Source organism: Ranitomeya variabilis, chromosome 6, assembly GCF_051348905.1.
Source record: "Ranitomeya variabilis isolate aRanVar5 chromosome 6, aRanVar5.hap1, whole genome shotgun sequence".
NCBI classification, from domain to species: Eukaryota; Metazoa; Chordata; class Amphibia; order Anura; family Dendrobatidae; genus Ranitomeya; species Ranitomeya variabilis.
In genome coordinates, this window is record NC_135237.1 from 493697777 (window position 1) to 493712002 (window position 14226).

General features: G+C 42.9%; 1 protein-coding gene across 3 annotated transcripts in view; it reads left to right on the top strand.

The window, feature by feature from the left end:
- Positions 1-2877: 2877 nt before the first annotated feature.
- RALYL (RALY RNA binding protein like) overlaps positions 2878-14226 on the top strand; it is an 869832-nt gene continuing 858483 nt past the window's right edge. Inside the window, exon 1 of one of the 3 annotated variants that reach the window (XM_077270743.1) lies at positions 2878-4224. The gene's annotated coding sequence lies outside the window, so the exon portion shown is untranslated. The remainder of the gene's footprint in view (positions 4225-14226) is intronic. The other 2 variants (XM_077270742.1, XM_077270744.1) reach the window with 2 other exon arrangements.

Below are 14226 nucleotides of genomic sequence, written 5' to 3' on the forward strand. Positions count from 1 at the left end.
TGTGTACTGATGGAGTGAACAAGTGTGACCATTTTATAGTTTCGCTCGTTCTGGACACGGCGATACCAAATATAAGTGCTTTTTTTGTTTTATATATATATATATATATATATATATATATATATATATATATATATATATTTATTTATTTATTTATTAGTTTAATGTTTTTTCTTTTTTTTATTTATTTAGTGATTTTCTTTAAGGGTATGTGTCCACGTTCAGGATTGCATCAGGATTTGGTCAGGATTTTTCATCAGTATTTGTAAGCCAAAACCAGGAGTGGGTGATAAATGCAAAAGTGGAGCATATGTTTCTATTATACTTTTCCTCTAATTGTTCCACTCCTGGTTTTGGCTTACAAATACTGATGAAAAATCCTGACCAAATCCTGATGCAATCCTGAACGTGGACACATACCCCTGCACTTTGAAATCGCTTGTTAGACTCAGCTGCAGTCTGAGCCTAACAAGCCACCGTAGCTGGAAGTCACCACGTGACTTCCAGTTGCCGTGGCAATGCGGGATTCCCCATGATGTGATGAGATCTTATCAGGGGGGTGTCAGAGAGGTGATTATAGCAGGGGTCTCCCTCTGCTATCTTCTAAATGCCGCGATCTAGAAGATAGCAAAGGGTTAACATCATTAGGACCTGATCTAATCAGGTCCCGATGATGTCACCTGGCAAAGCAACAGCTCTGCACAGGAATCAGCACTTGCAGGCCCAGGGTCCTGAGCGCTGCGAGACCACCAACCCCGTAGAGAAACGTCGGCGCTGCACAAAGCCCTGCTAGCGCTGACATTTAACTACCATTGGTGGTGGAGAAGTGGTTAAAGAGGTTTTCCCACAAAAAAAGTTCATTTTAATCAATAAATCTTGGAATAGTAATAACGTCCACAATTGGACATGTTTAAATAAAATGTTCCTGTGCTGAGACAATCTTATAAATGTTCCCCTGCTGTGTACTGTGTAATGGCCGTGTCTGACCCTGCAGGAACATGGACGGCTCATACTACAGCTCCTGGGGGGGGAGCAAAAGAGACATTATAGCAGGGGATCACAGCTAATTCTTTCTTTGAAGTAAAACATTGTTTATAAACAGGCAGTAAAATGTTTTACCTCACATAAAAGAATCAGCTGTGATCCCATCCTGTCTGTATACTCACTTCTGCCTCCTCCTCTGCCCAGGAGCTGTGGTATAACCAGATCATGTCTCTGCATGGTCAGACATATACCTACATATATATGAAAACAGAAGCACCCCGGCCACACTCAAGGGTTGCAAGTGCAAGTTTGAACTCAATCATATACAGTATATAGGAGAAAACTTAACCCAAAATGTGCATCTGTGGCATGAAATACATTTTTTACATTTTTCTTTTTTTTTGCTATGTCTGGAGTGCAACTTTCTATCTACTATATTTTATGATTATGAACTTGCCAGTGGATTTGGAGCACCCACATTTTGCAAAACTGGAGCAACTTCACTTTATTTTTATACTTTTCATATATATATATATATATATATATATATATATATATATATATATATATATATATATATATATATATAGTGAAGTGTTAAGTTGCACCAGTCTTGTAAAATGAATACATGAAAATAGAAGCATCCCAAGCACAGTCAATGGGCAAAGGGTGCACATGCAAATATGACCTCAACCAGGTCTATAGTAGATGGCAGCACTCCTCCAAGACACCATTTTTGTTCACTTATTGTAGTGGTGCTGGCATTTTTTGATTGAATAAATAAATATAAATATATATATATATATATATATATATATATATATATATATATATATTTAATATATACATATAGATATGGATATATAGATATAAATATATAGGAAGCAGAGGTTGTACTCCAAACGCAAAAAAAAAAAAAAAAAAAAGAGTCCCATGCCAAAGGTACAAGGTTCCAGCTGTGAGCTTTTCTCATATTTCTATATATATTTACTTTTGCTTCAGAAACACGAGCCGTCGGTTGTGATATAAAGATGCAGTGTGTGATAAAGCTGCATGACGCCAACTTTGGAAATCCAACACTGAACATGAACACTATGCATGCAGAGCAAGAACCCCCAGCACCCAGAGCCGGCCGTCTCGGCTCCCAGTCCCCCGCAGGTGTCCCCCAGCACCCAGAGCCGGCCGTCTCGGCTCCCAGTCCCCCGCAGGTGTCCCCCAGCACCCAGAGCCGGCCGTCTCGGCTCCCAGTCCCCCGCAGGTGTCCCCCAGCACCCAGAGCCGGCCGTCTCGGCTCCCAGTCCCCCGCAGGTGTCCCCCCAGCACCAAGAGCCGGCCGTCTCGGCTCCGACGCCCCCCGCAGGTGTCCCCCAGCACCCAGTGCCGGCCGTCTCGGCTCCCAGTCCCCCGCAGGTGTCCCCCAGCACCCAGAGCCGGCCGTCTCGGCTCCCACTTCCCCCGCAGGTGTCCCCCAGCACCCAGTGCCGGCCGTCTCGGCTCCCAGTCCCCCGCAGGTGTCCCCCAGCACCCAGAGCCGGCCGTCTCGGCTCCCACTTCCCCCGCAGGTGTCCCCCAGCACCCAGTGCCGGCCGTCTCGGCTCCCAGTCCCCCGCAGGTGTCCCCCAGCACCCAGAGCCGGCCGTCTCGGCTCCCAGTCCCCCGCAGGTGTCCCCCAGCACCCAGTGCCGGCCGTCTCGGCTCCCAGTCCCCCGCAGGTGTCCCCCAGCACCCAGAGCCGGCCGTCTCGGCTCCCAGTCCCCCGCAGGTGTCCCCCAGCACCCAGAGCCGGCCGTCTCGGCTCCCAGTCCCCCGCAGGTGTCCCCCAGCACCCAGTGCCGGCCGTCTCGGCTCCCAGTCCCCCGCAGGTGTCCCCCAGCACCCAGAGCCGGCATTCTCGGCTCCGACGCCCCCCGCAGGTGTCCCCCCAGCTGGCCGGTAATGTATGCACACCCGGAGCCCCGGCGGAGGCAGGAGGCAGTGTTGCAGTGAGCTGCACTGGTGGCGATCCTCCCCCATCCCCAGCACGCAGCATCCTCAGCTCCAGCATCAGCACCACGACCAGCAGCAGCGGCGGCGGCGGCTCCCGACGTGCCAGGGACTGGCAGCTGGAAATACCCTGCTGGCATCTGTGCTAAACTTGTGCTGGACTAGTGTTTGGCTTCGGACTCGTGCATTCGGACTGCAGGAGCCCCTGTGCCTCACTCTCTGCTCATCTCCCGCATCTCGGTGCCTGACTCCCACCTTACCCCCAGCACCCCATACCCTTCCATCTCCTCATCCCACCTCCTCTGCCTGCAAGTCAGCCTGGCTCCAAGTCACGTGTCAGTGCCCAAGGCAGACACCAAGAGAGAGAGAAGCTCCTCAGTCCTCCTTGTGCCACCGCCATACTGTATTTTGCACCTAATATCCCCCTTTTTATTGCATCCCTTTACTCCCACAGGGTGAGTACCTTCTCGGTGACTTCTTGTCTTTTTTTTTTTGTCTTGTTTTGTTTTTGGTTTTTTTTTCTTGTTATTATTTTTCCTAGAACTTGTATAAGATGGGAGCTGGGGCATGCTTTTTAACCCTGAGTGCAAGTTTTTCTAGCAGGCTGGGTACTAGAGAGAGAGGTGCTGCAGCTCAGAGTTGCTGGGAGACATCCACAGCTCACTATGTGCAACTGGTTTTCATTGACGATGTGAAGTAGACGTATTGCTCTTTCATTTTTCCTTTTTTTATTTTTGGCTTTTTTACATATTTAGAACTCTTGTTTCTCTTTTTCGGCTGCTTTGTCTTCTTTGCAATACAGTGTTTGCAAGAGTTTGTATTCTTCTTCTACTTCTTCTTCTTGCAACCTCTCTGGCTGCAAGACATTCATTTTATTCTTCTTTTCTTGAACCCTGGCCCCCCCAAAAAGCACATTTTTTTATTGTTTTTATTATTTTTTTTATTATTTTTTTTTTCTTTCCTCTAATTTCCAATTAGCCCTCGACAACTTTTTCTTTAAAAAAAAAAAAAAAAGTGGTCATTTTTTCTTCTTACCTCCTTCACTCATTCAGTTGCCATTGACTTGTGATTATTTTATTTGTCCTCTCCTGAAATCATTTTTAAGGTGTATATATATGTCTATCTGCTTTGTGAAGCTATTTCCCATTGATGGCAGTGGAAGGTATTTTTTTTTTTCTTTCTGGAAAAAAATGAAGTGCGGTTTGGTTTCCTTGTCAACAGAAGATGAAGTGAACATCTGAGACGCTCACAGTGCAGGTACTTCATCTCTTGAAGGCGTTTCCACTGTTTGCAATCAGGAACTAGCTTATGGCAGCATTTTACGATATGTGCATATTTGTGCCGAATGCAGTGTTCAGACTTTTGTGACATAAGTTGCTTTATATACATGCCTAGTTATATTGAGTGTAAGCAACATGGACGTGTGAGTCTTCACAAAGAAGTTGGGATGTTTTCTTTACTTGTCTCTAATGGCGGATCTGATTTTTAGTTGATCTATTGATAAGTTCATGTCATTGTCCATCCAGCTAATGACCATGTTGATATTGAATGGCATCCTATAAATTGGTGCCGGGTAACCTTTTGTTTGCAGATCTTGCAAAGGTCAAACAACATAGAGTGGTCATGTAGTGTGGACTGTCGTGTAGAAAGATAGATGATAGATAGATGATAGATAGATAGATAAATGGATAGATAGATAATATATAGATAGATAGATAGATAGATAGATAGATAGATAGATACAGTAGATAGATAGATAGATAGATAGATAGATAGATAGATAGATAGATAAATGGACAGATAGGTATTAGATAGATAGATAGATATGAGAAAGATAGATGATAGATAGATGACAGATTAATAGATAAATGGATAGATAGATAGATAGATAGATAGATAGATAGATAGATGATAGATTAATAGATAAATAGATAAATGGATAGATAGGTATTAGATAGAAAGATAATAGATCGATGATAGATAGATAGATAGATAGATAGATAGATAGATCGATCTATGGATAGATAGATAGATAGTTAGAAGATAGATAGAGGGATAGAAAATAGATTGATAGATTGATTGATAGATAGATAGATAGATAATAGATGGATGATAGAATAGATGATAGATAGATAGATAAATAGATGGATAGATAATAGATGGATAGATAGATGATAGATAGATAGATAATAGATATAAGATAGATAATAGATAGATACTTAGATAGATAGATAGATAGATAGATAGATAGATAGATAGATCATAGATTATAGATAGATGCAAAACTGTTCCAAGTTTCTCACTAGACGATTTGTCACATCTTCCTGGCATTCTGTGCTATGTGCTTCTGTATAAGTTTTCATGATGCCAAAAAGCTTTTGGATTCTTCTCCTCTGCATACACATTTCTATAATATTATTGCCATTGTTTCTCAATATCTGCGATGATTTAGAACAAGTCCTTCCTGAAGATGAGTGCATATATTACATTACTGTACTTCCGTCACCTGCTGTCCAGGTTTTGCCGGAGTTATGGACGTTGCTTTGCTGATAGCTACACATCATCATACAGTAGTTTAGTGTGAAAACCATCAGTCAACAAGGAGATGTCGTTGCTCCAAGCGGTTTCAGCCAGGGACAGTGATGCTGTCATTTAAGGGGGTGAGATACGACAGCCGTGATGTAGATCAAGACAAACAAGGCTAAATGCATTCCCTTTATGGTAGGCTAGAGAATTGTATGTTAAAGTCAATTAGAAGAAAGAATACATGGGAAGACAGGTAGTGATGGGCTATCAAGTCAGGTGTACAAATGTGTGAAAAGAACTTGTCATATTATTTGCACCCTGGTCGAAAAAGACGACAGGCACGACCTGCTGTATAATTTATTCGATCTGCCCGAGTTATTTTTACAATGAAGCACTTTTGCCAACTATAAGTTTAAAGTCCACCAGCTCTCGAGGCGTAACTTCAGGTAACTTGGTAATGTAACGTATCACTACATCCTTCCCTATGAATGGCATTGGGGTTACTGAGAACCGTAACGGGACCGCACCATTGACCATCTACCAGTCCTATCATGTCCATCTTTGCTCCGTTTTCTCAATTTCCTACAGCTGTCATTATTCCTAAAAGGAGGTTGTACAGTCTGAATAAATATAGATTACTATATCATCGAGTCATATAATTATGTCAGATACATTCTGTAACATTTGCTTATGGTTTTGAAGATCTGTGATTTCTGCCATTGATAGTTCATTCCTGTAGATTCTGCTATGGTCATGTCATGCTCTAGGAAACTATGAAATGGAGAACTCATACACACTGATTATAGACTTGTCATGATCCTTTTTAGGATTAAAGAAAAAATGTTGTAGGTATTTGCTAAGTATGACAAAGGACTGGAAGGAGAGAGCTGGTTCCACACTGGAATTTGCAGGTTTTTTTAATTTTTAGGTTTTCCATGTGTTAGGAAATAGGAGTAGTGAAAAGTTATGCACTTTTCTAATATACTTTCTGTATCTAATTCTTTGCAGTTTTAATGATCTGTGCTGTCATGCATTGATAAGAAAGCCTGGTTGTTATATTTTAAGTAACGGCTCCGATATTTTCTCAGATAGCACTTGGACCAATATTATACTAAGGTGCAGTGTAGATATCCATTTTTTTTTTCATGACAATCCGCAATTTGGATCACGTGCACCCATACAAGTCTATGGGTGCGTGCAAAATGTCAAACTGGAGACACAGACAATGGAGAAGATGGAGAAATTAAGTTTTCCATCTTCTCCATACCTGTGATACAATTCCCTCATTTGAGCACTTGGTTCAAACTCGGAGTTTGAGATGATTGTCATTAGGATAATCATCCCGATATTCTCGTATGAAAGAATCAACGCTAGTGTGACCCCGTCCTAAAAGGGTGAGTTCAGACGAGCATGTGAATTCACTAGACATTTACATCCAAAGATTGGGGATATGTCTTTTTCTGTGACTCCATGCTCAATGTGCTGTGTGATATTTGGCCTAATTTAAAGTATTGCTTTTTCAACCATACAATGGAAAGTTAAAGTGTACGTTGCGATTTTTTTCCCCATTGACCCACAGCGGACCCAAGTATCTCACGTAAATTAGCCCATTGACTTAAATTATTCAGTGAGCTCTGTCTGGAGTCCATTGTGCACACAGACTGAAGACATGCCGGTCTGTAGTAGCTTTAACATTCTGAGATGGGTGGCCTTAGTGTTATTAGATCTGCTCTGTATCAAGACATTCACCTGCATACATGACCTGTATATGGGACCAGGTCCTCTAAACATTAACATAAACAGGCATCTTAAGGCTATGTTCACACGATGCGGTTTTTGCTGCGGATCCGCAGCGGATTTGCAGCTGCGGATCCGCATCCTTTTTCCATGCAGGGTACAGTACAATGTTACCCTATGGAAAAAAAAAACCGCTGTTCCCACGTTCCTTTTTTCTGCTGGAAAATCCGTGCTGATTTTCTGCGGAAAAAAAGAAGTACCATGTCAATTCTTTCTGCGGATTCCGCTGCGGGTTTCCACCTGCACCAATAGGAAAATGCAGCTGGAAACCCGCAGTGGAATCCGCAGTAGAAAAAGGACTGAAAACCGCAGTGAAAACCACCGCAGGTTTTGCACTGCGGTTTTCACAAATCAGGACCTGAAAAATCCGCAGAGAAAAAAGGATCGTGTGAACAAGGCCTAAAACTCACAAAGAAGTAAATGACATGGAGAACTTTTGGGAACATTTTTGTTTCTATTTTTTACTTAATTTCTTTTAGGCTAAAAATATTATTTTCCAGTTGGATTTCATTAATAGTTTTGATCTTATTGACTTCTACAACCTCTTCTCTGCCCTGCACATTACTGGCTGTTGAAGGAGTTAACTAGTGAGAAACAGTTAGTCGGCTTATTCTAAAAGGGGAATCTGTAACTATGGTGTCATTTTGTGAACTCCTCTTATTCCGAGCTGATTTATTACCTAAGTAGTCCTCTACGTCTGGAAGAAAGAAGGTCTAATCATAATCACAGACGCGGATTCTTTACTGTAAGAGCAGTGAGACTATGGAACTCTCTGCCGTATAATGTTGTAATGAGTGATTCATTACTAAAATTTAAGAGGGGACTGGATGCCTTTCATGAAAAGTATAATGTTACAGTTTATATATACTAGATTCCTTGATAGGGTGTTGATTCAGGGAACTAGTCTGATTGCCGCATGTGGAGTCGGGAAGGAATTTTTTTCCTCAATGTGGAGCTTACTGTTTGCCACATGGAGTTTTTTTTGCCTTCCTCTGGATGAACATGTTAGGGCATGTTAGGCTAGTATACTGTATGGGTTGAACTAGATGGACTTAACCCCTTTCTGACCTCGGATGGGATAGTACGTCCTAGGTCAGAACCCCCGCTTTGATGCGGGCTCCGGCGGTGAGCCCACATCAAAGCCGGGACATGGAATCACGATCCACCCACAGCTATTAACTGGTTAAATGCCGCTGTCAAACGCTGACAGCGGCATTTAACTAGCGCTTCCGGCCATCAGGCTGGAAATGAGCGCATCGCTGACCCCCGTCACGTGAACGGGGGTCAGCGATGCGTCGGCATGACAACCAGAGGTCTCTTGAAGACCTCTATGGTTGTTGAAGCTGGATTTCTGTGAGTGCCACCCTGTGGTCGGCGCTCATAGCAATGCAGTAAATCTGCTACATAGGAGCGATCTGAGCATCGCTCCTATGTAGCAGAGCAGATCGAGTTGTGCCATCTTCTAGCTTCCCATGGAGGCTATTGAAGCATGGCAAAAGTAAAAAAACTCTTTTAAAAAATATGAAAATTTTTTAAAAAAATAAAAGTTTAAATCACCCCCCTTTCGCCCCATTCAAAATAAAACAATAAAAAAAAAATCAAACCTACACATATTTGGTATTGCCACATTCAGAATCGCGCAATCTATCAATAAAAAAAGGATTAACCTGATCGCTAAACGGCATAGCGAGAAAAAAAATTGAAACGCCTGAATTACGTGTTTTTTTGTCACTGCGACATTGCATTAAAATGCATTAACGGGCGATCAAAAGAACGTATCTGCACCAAAATGGCATCATTAAAAAAGTCAGCTCGGCATGCAAACAATAAGCCCTCACCCAGCCTCAGATCACGAAAAATGGAGACGCTATGGGTATTGGAAAATTGCACTTTTTTTTTTTAGCAAAATTTGGAAAAAAAATTTACCACTTAGATAAAAAATAACCTAGATATGTTTGGAGTCTAGGAACTCATAATAACCTGGAGAATCAAAATGGCAGGTCAGCTTTTGCGTTTAGTGAACCTATCAAAAAAAGCCTAACAAAAAACAAGTGTGGGATTGCACTTTTTTTTGCAACTTCACCGCACTTGGAATTTTTTTCTCGTTTTCTAGTACATAACATGCTAAAACCAATGATGTCGATCAAAAGTACAACTTGTCCCGCAAAAAATAAGCCCTCATATGGCAATATTGTTGAAAAAATAAAAAAAGTTATGGCTGTGGGAAGGAGGGGAGCAAAAAACGAAAACGCAAAACCGAAAAAAGCTGGGGTCATAAAATGATTAAAGTATTCCTTCAACCTTAAAAACTATGTTACTATGTTCAAATCACCCCCCCCCCTTTTTCCCAGTTAACCCCTTCCCGACATTTGACGTACTATCCCGTCGAGGTGGGGTGGGCCCGTATGACCGCCGACGGGATAGTACGTCATCACCGATCAGCGGCGCTCACGGGGGGAGCGCGGCCGATCGCGGCCGGGTGTCAGCTGCATATCGCAGCTGACATCCGGCACTATGTGCCAGGAGCGGTCACGGACCGCCCCCGGCACATTAACCCCCGGCACACCGCGATCAAACATGATCGCAGTGTACCGGCGGTATAGGGAAGCATCGCGCAGGGAGGGGGCTCCCTGCGGGCTTCCCTGAGACCCCCGGAGCAACGCGATGTGATCGCGTTGCTGCGAGGGTCTCCTACCTCCTTCCTGGCTGCAGGTCCCGGATCCAAGATGGCCGCGGCATCCGGGTCCTGCAGGGAAGGAGGTGGCTTACCGAGTGTCTGCTCAGAGCAGACACTTGGTAAGCCTGCAGCCCTGCACAGCAGATCGTCGATCTGGCAGAGTGCTGTGCACACTGCCAGATCAATGATCTGTGATGTCCCCCCCTGGGACAAAGTAAAAAAGTTAAAAAAAAAATTTTCCACATGTGTAAAAAAAAAAAAAAAAAAAAATCCTAAATAAATAATAAAAAAAATATATATATTATTCCCATAAATACATTTCTTTATCTAAATAAAAAAAACAAAACAATAAAAGTACACATATTTAGTATCGCCGCGTCCGTAACGACCCAACCTATAAAACTGCCCCACTAGTTAACCCCTTCAGTAAACACCGTAAGAAAAAAAAAAAAAAAACGAGGCAAAAAACAACGCTTTATTACCATACCGCCGAACAAAAAGTGGAATAACACGCGATCAAAAAGACTGATATAAATATCCATGGTACCGCTGAAAACGTCATCTTGTCCCGCAAAAAACAAGCCGCCATACAACATTATCAGCAAAAAAATAAAAAAGTTATAGTCCTGAGAATAAAGCGATACGAAAATAATTATTTTTTCTATATTTTAGTTTTTATCGTATAAAAGCGCCAAAACATAAAAAAATGATATAAATGAGATATCGCTGTAATCGTACTGACCCGAAGAATAAAACTGCTTTATCAATTTTACCAAACGCGGAACGGTATAAACGCCTCCCCCAAAAGAAATTCATGAATAGCTGGTTTTTGGTCATTCTGCCTCACAAAAATCGGAATAAAAAGCGATCAAAAACGGTCACGTGTCCGAAAATGTTACCAATAAAAACGTCAACTCGTCCCGCAAAAAACAAGACCTCACATGACTCTGTGGAGCAAAATGTGGAAAAATTATAGGTCTCAAAATGTGGAGACGCAAAAACTTTTTTGCTATAAAAAGCGTCGCTGGTTTCACACTTGCGTTTTTGTCTGCAGCGTTTTTTGCACAAAAAAACGCATGCGTTTTTTCCCTATATTTAACATTGAAAACGCATGCGGTTTTTTTGTACGCGTTTGGTCGCGTTTTCAAACGCATGCGTTTTTTTTCTGCATGCGTTCATTTTCAGAAATACAACCTGCAGTATTTTCTTGCGTTTTTAAGCACATGCGTTTGTTTGCGTTAAAAACGCATGCATTTAAACACACTGAAAAGCCACCCACCACCATCAAGGTGATAAAGGGATCCAAACCCTAACCCTAACTCTACCCCTAACCTCACCCCTAACCGTTTAATGAACATTTTCTGACAGTCATAGTGCCACGTATTTCAGTGCCACGTATTTCAGTGCCACGTATTTCAGTGCCACGTGGTTCAGTGCCACGTATTTCAGTGCCACGTATCACATATTTCAGTGCCACGTATCACGTATTTCAGTGCCACGTATCACGTATTTCAGTGCCACATATTTTAGTACCACGTATTTCAGTGCCACGTATTTCAGTGCCACGTATTTCAGTGCCACGTATTTCAGTGCCACGTATTTCAGTGCCACGTATTTCAGTGCCACGTATCACGTATTTCAGTGCCACGTATTTCAGTGCCACGTATTTCAGTGCCACGTATTTTAGTGCCACGTATTTCAGTGCCACGTATCACGTATTTCAGTGCCACGTGTTTCAGTGCCACGTATTTAAGTGCCACGTATCACGTATTTCAGTGCCACGTATTTCAGTGCCACGTATTTCAGTGCCACGTATCACGTATTTCAGTGCCACGTATTTCAGTGCCACGTATTTCAGTGCCACGTATTTCAGTGCCACGTATTTTAGTGCCACGTATTTCAGTGCCACGTATCACGTATTTCAGTGCCACGTGTTTCAGTGCCACGTATTTAAGTGCCACGTATCACGTATTTCAGTGCCACGTATTTCAGTGCCACGTATTTCAGTGCCACGTATCACGTATTTCAGTGCCACGTATTTCAGTGCCACGTATTTCAGTGCCACGTATTTCAGTGCCACGTATTTCAGTGCCACGTATTTCAGTGCCACGTATTTCAGTGCCACGTATCACATATTTCAGTGCCACGTATTTCAGTGCCACGTATTTCAGTGCCACGTATTTCAGTGCCACGTATTTCAGTGCCACGTATTTCAGTGCCACGTATTTCAGTGCCACGTATCACGTATTTCAGTGCCACGTGTTTCAGTGCCACGTATCACGTATTTCAGTGCCACGTATTTCAGTGCCACGTATTTCAGTGCCACGTATTTCAGTGCCACGTATTTCAGTCACGTTTAGGGTTAGGGTTAGGGGTAGGGTTAGGGTTAGGGTTAGGGCTAGGGTTGGAGGTAAAGTTAGGGTTGGGGCTAAAGTTAGGGTTGGGGCTAAAGTTAGGGTTAGGGTTTGGATTACATTTACGTTTGGATTAGGGTTGGGATTAGAATTATGGGTGTGTCAGGGCTAGGGGTGTGGTTAGGGTTACCGTTGGGATTAGGGTTAGGGGTGTGTTTGGGTTAGGGTTTCAGGTAGAATTGGGGAGTTTCCACTGTCCAGGCACATCAGGGGCTCTACAAGCGCGACATGGCGTCCAATCTCAATTCCAGCCAATTCTGCGTTGAAAAAGTAAAACAGTGCTCCTTCCCTTCCGAGCTCTCCCGTGCGCCCAAAAAGGGGTTTACCCCAACATATGTGTTATCAGCGTACTCGGGACAAATTGAACAACAACTTCTGGGGTCCAAGTTCTCTTGTTATCCTTAGGAAAATAAAAATTTGGGGGGCTAAAAATCATTTTTGTGGGAAAAAAAAGATGTTTTATTTTCACGGCTCTGCGTTATAAACTGTAGTGAAACACTTGGGGGTTCAAAGTTCTCACAACACATCTAGATAAGTTCCTTGGGAGGTCTAGTTTCCAATATGGGGTCACTTGTGGGGGGTTTGTACTGTTTGGGTACATCAGGGGCTCTGCAAATGCAACGTGACGCCTGCAGACCAATCCATTTAAGGCTGCATTCCAAATGGCGCTCCTTCCCTTCCGAGCTCTGTCATGCACCCAAACAGTGGTTCCCCCCCACATATGGGGTATCAGCGTACTCAGGACAAATTGGACAACAACTTTTGGGGTCTAATTTATCCTGTTACCCTTGTGAAAATACAAAACTGGGGGCTAAAAAATCATTTTTGTGAAAAAAAAAAAGAATTTTTATTTTCACGGCTTTGCGCTATAAACTTTAGTGAAACACTTGGGGGTTCAAAGTTCTCAAAACACATCTAGATAAGTTCTTTGGGAGGTCTAGTTTCCAATATGGGGTCACTTGTGGGGGGTTTGTACTGTTTGGGTACATCAGGGGCTCTGCAAATGCAACGTGACGGCTGCTGACCAATCCATTTAAGTCTGCATTCCAAATGGCGCTCCTTCCCTTCCGAGCTCTGTCATGCGCCCAAACAGTGGTTCCCCCCCACATATGGGGTATCAGCGTACTCAGGACAAATTGGAAAACAAATTTTGGGGTCCAATTTATTCTGTTACCCTTGTAAAAATACAAAGCTGGGTGCTAAAAAATCATTTTTGAGAAAAAAAATAAAAATTATTTTCACGGCTCTGCGTTATAATCTGTAGTGAAACACTTGGGGGTTCAAAGCTCTCAAAACACATCTAGATAAGTTCCTTAGGGGGTCTACTTTCCAAAATGGTGTCACTTGTAGGGAGTTTCAATGTTTAGGCACATCAGGGGCTCTCCAAACGCAACATGGCGTCCCATCTCAATTCCAGTCAATTTTGCATTGAAAAGTCAAATGGCGCTCCTTCCCTTCCAAGCTCTGCCATGCGCCCAAACAATGGTTTACACCCACATATGGGGTATCAGCGTACTCAGGACAAATTGCACAACATTTTTTGGGGTCCAATTTCTTCTCTTACCCTTGGGAAAATAAAAAATTGGGGGCGAAAAGATCATTTTTGTGAAAAAATATGATTTTTTATTTTTACGGCTCTGCATTATAAACTTCTGTGAAGCACTTGGTGGGTCAAAGTGCTCACCACACATCAAGATAAGTTCCTTAGGGGGTCTACTTTCCAAAATGGTGTCACTTGTAGGGGGTTTCAGTGTTTAGGCACATCAGGGGCTCTCCAAACGCAACATGGCGTCCCATCTCAATTCCAGTCAATTTTGCATTGAAAAGTCAAATGGCGCTCCTTCC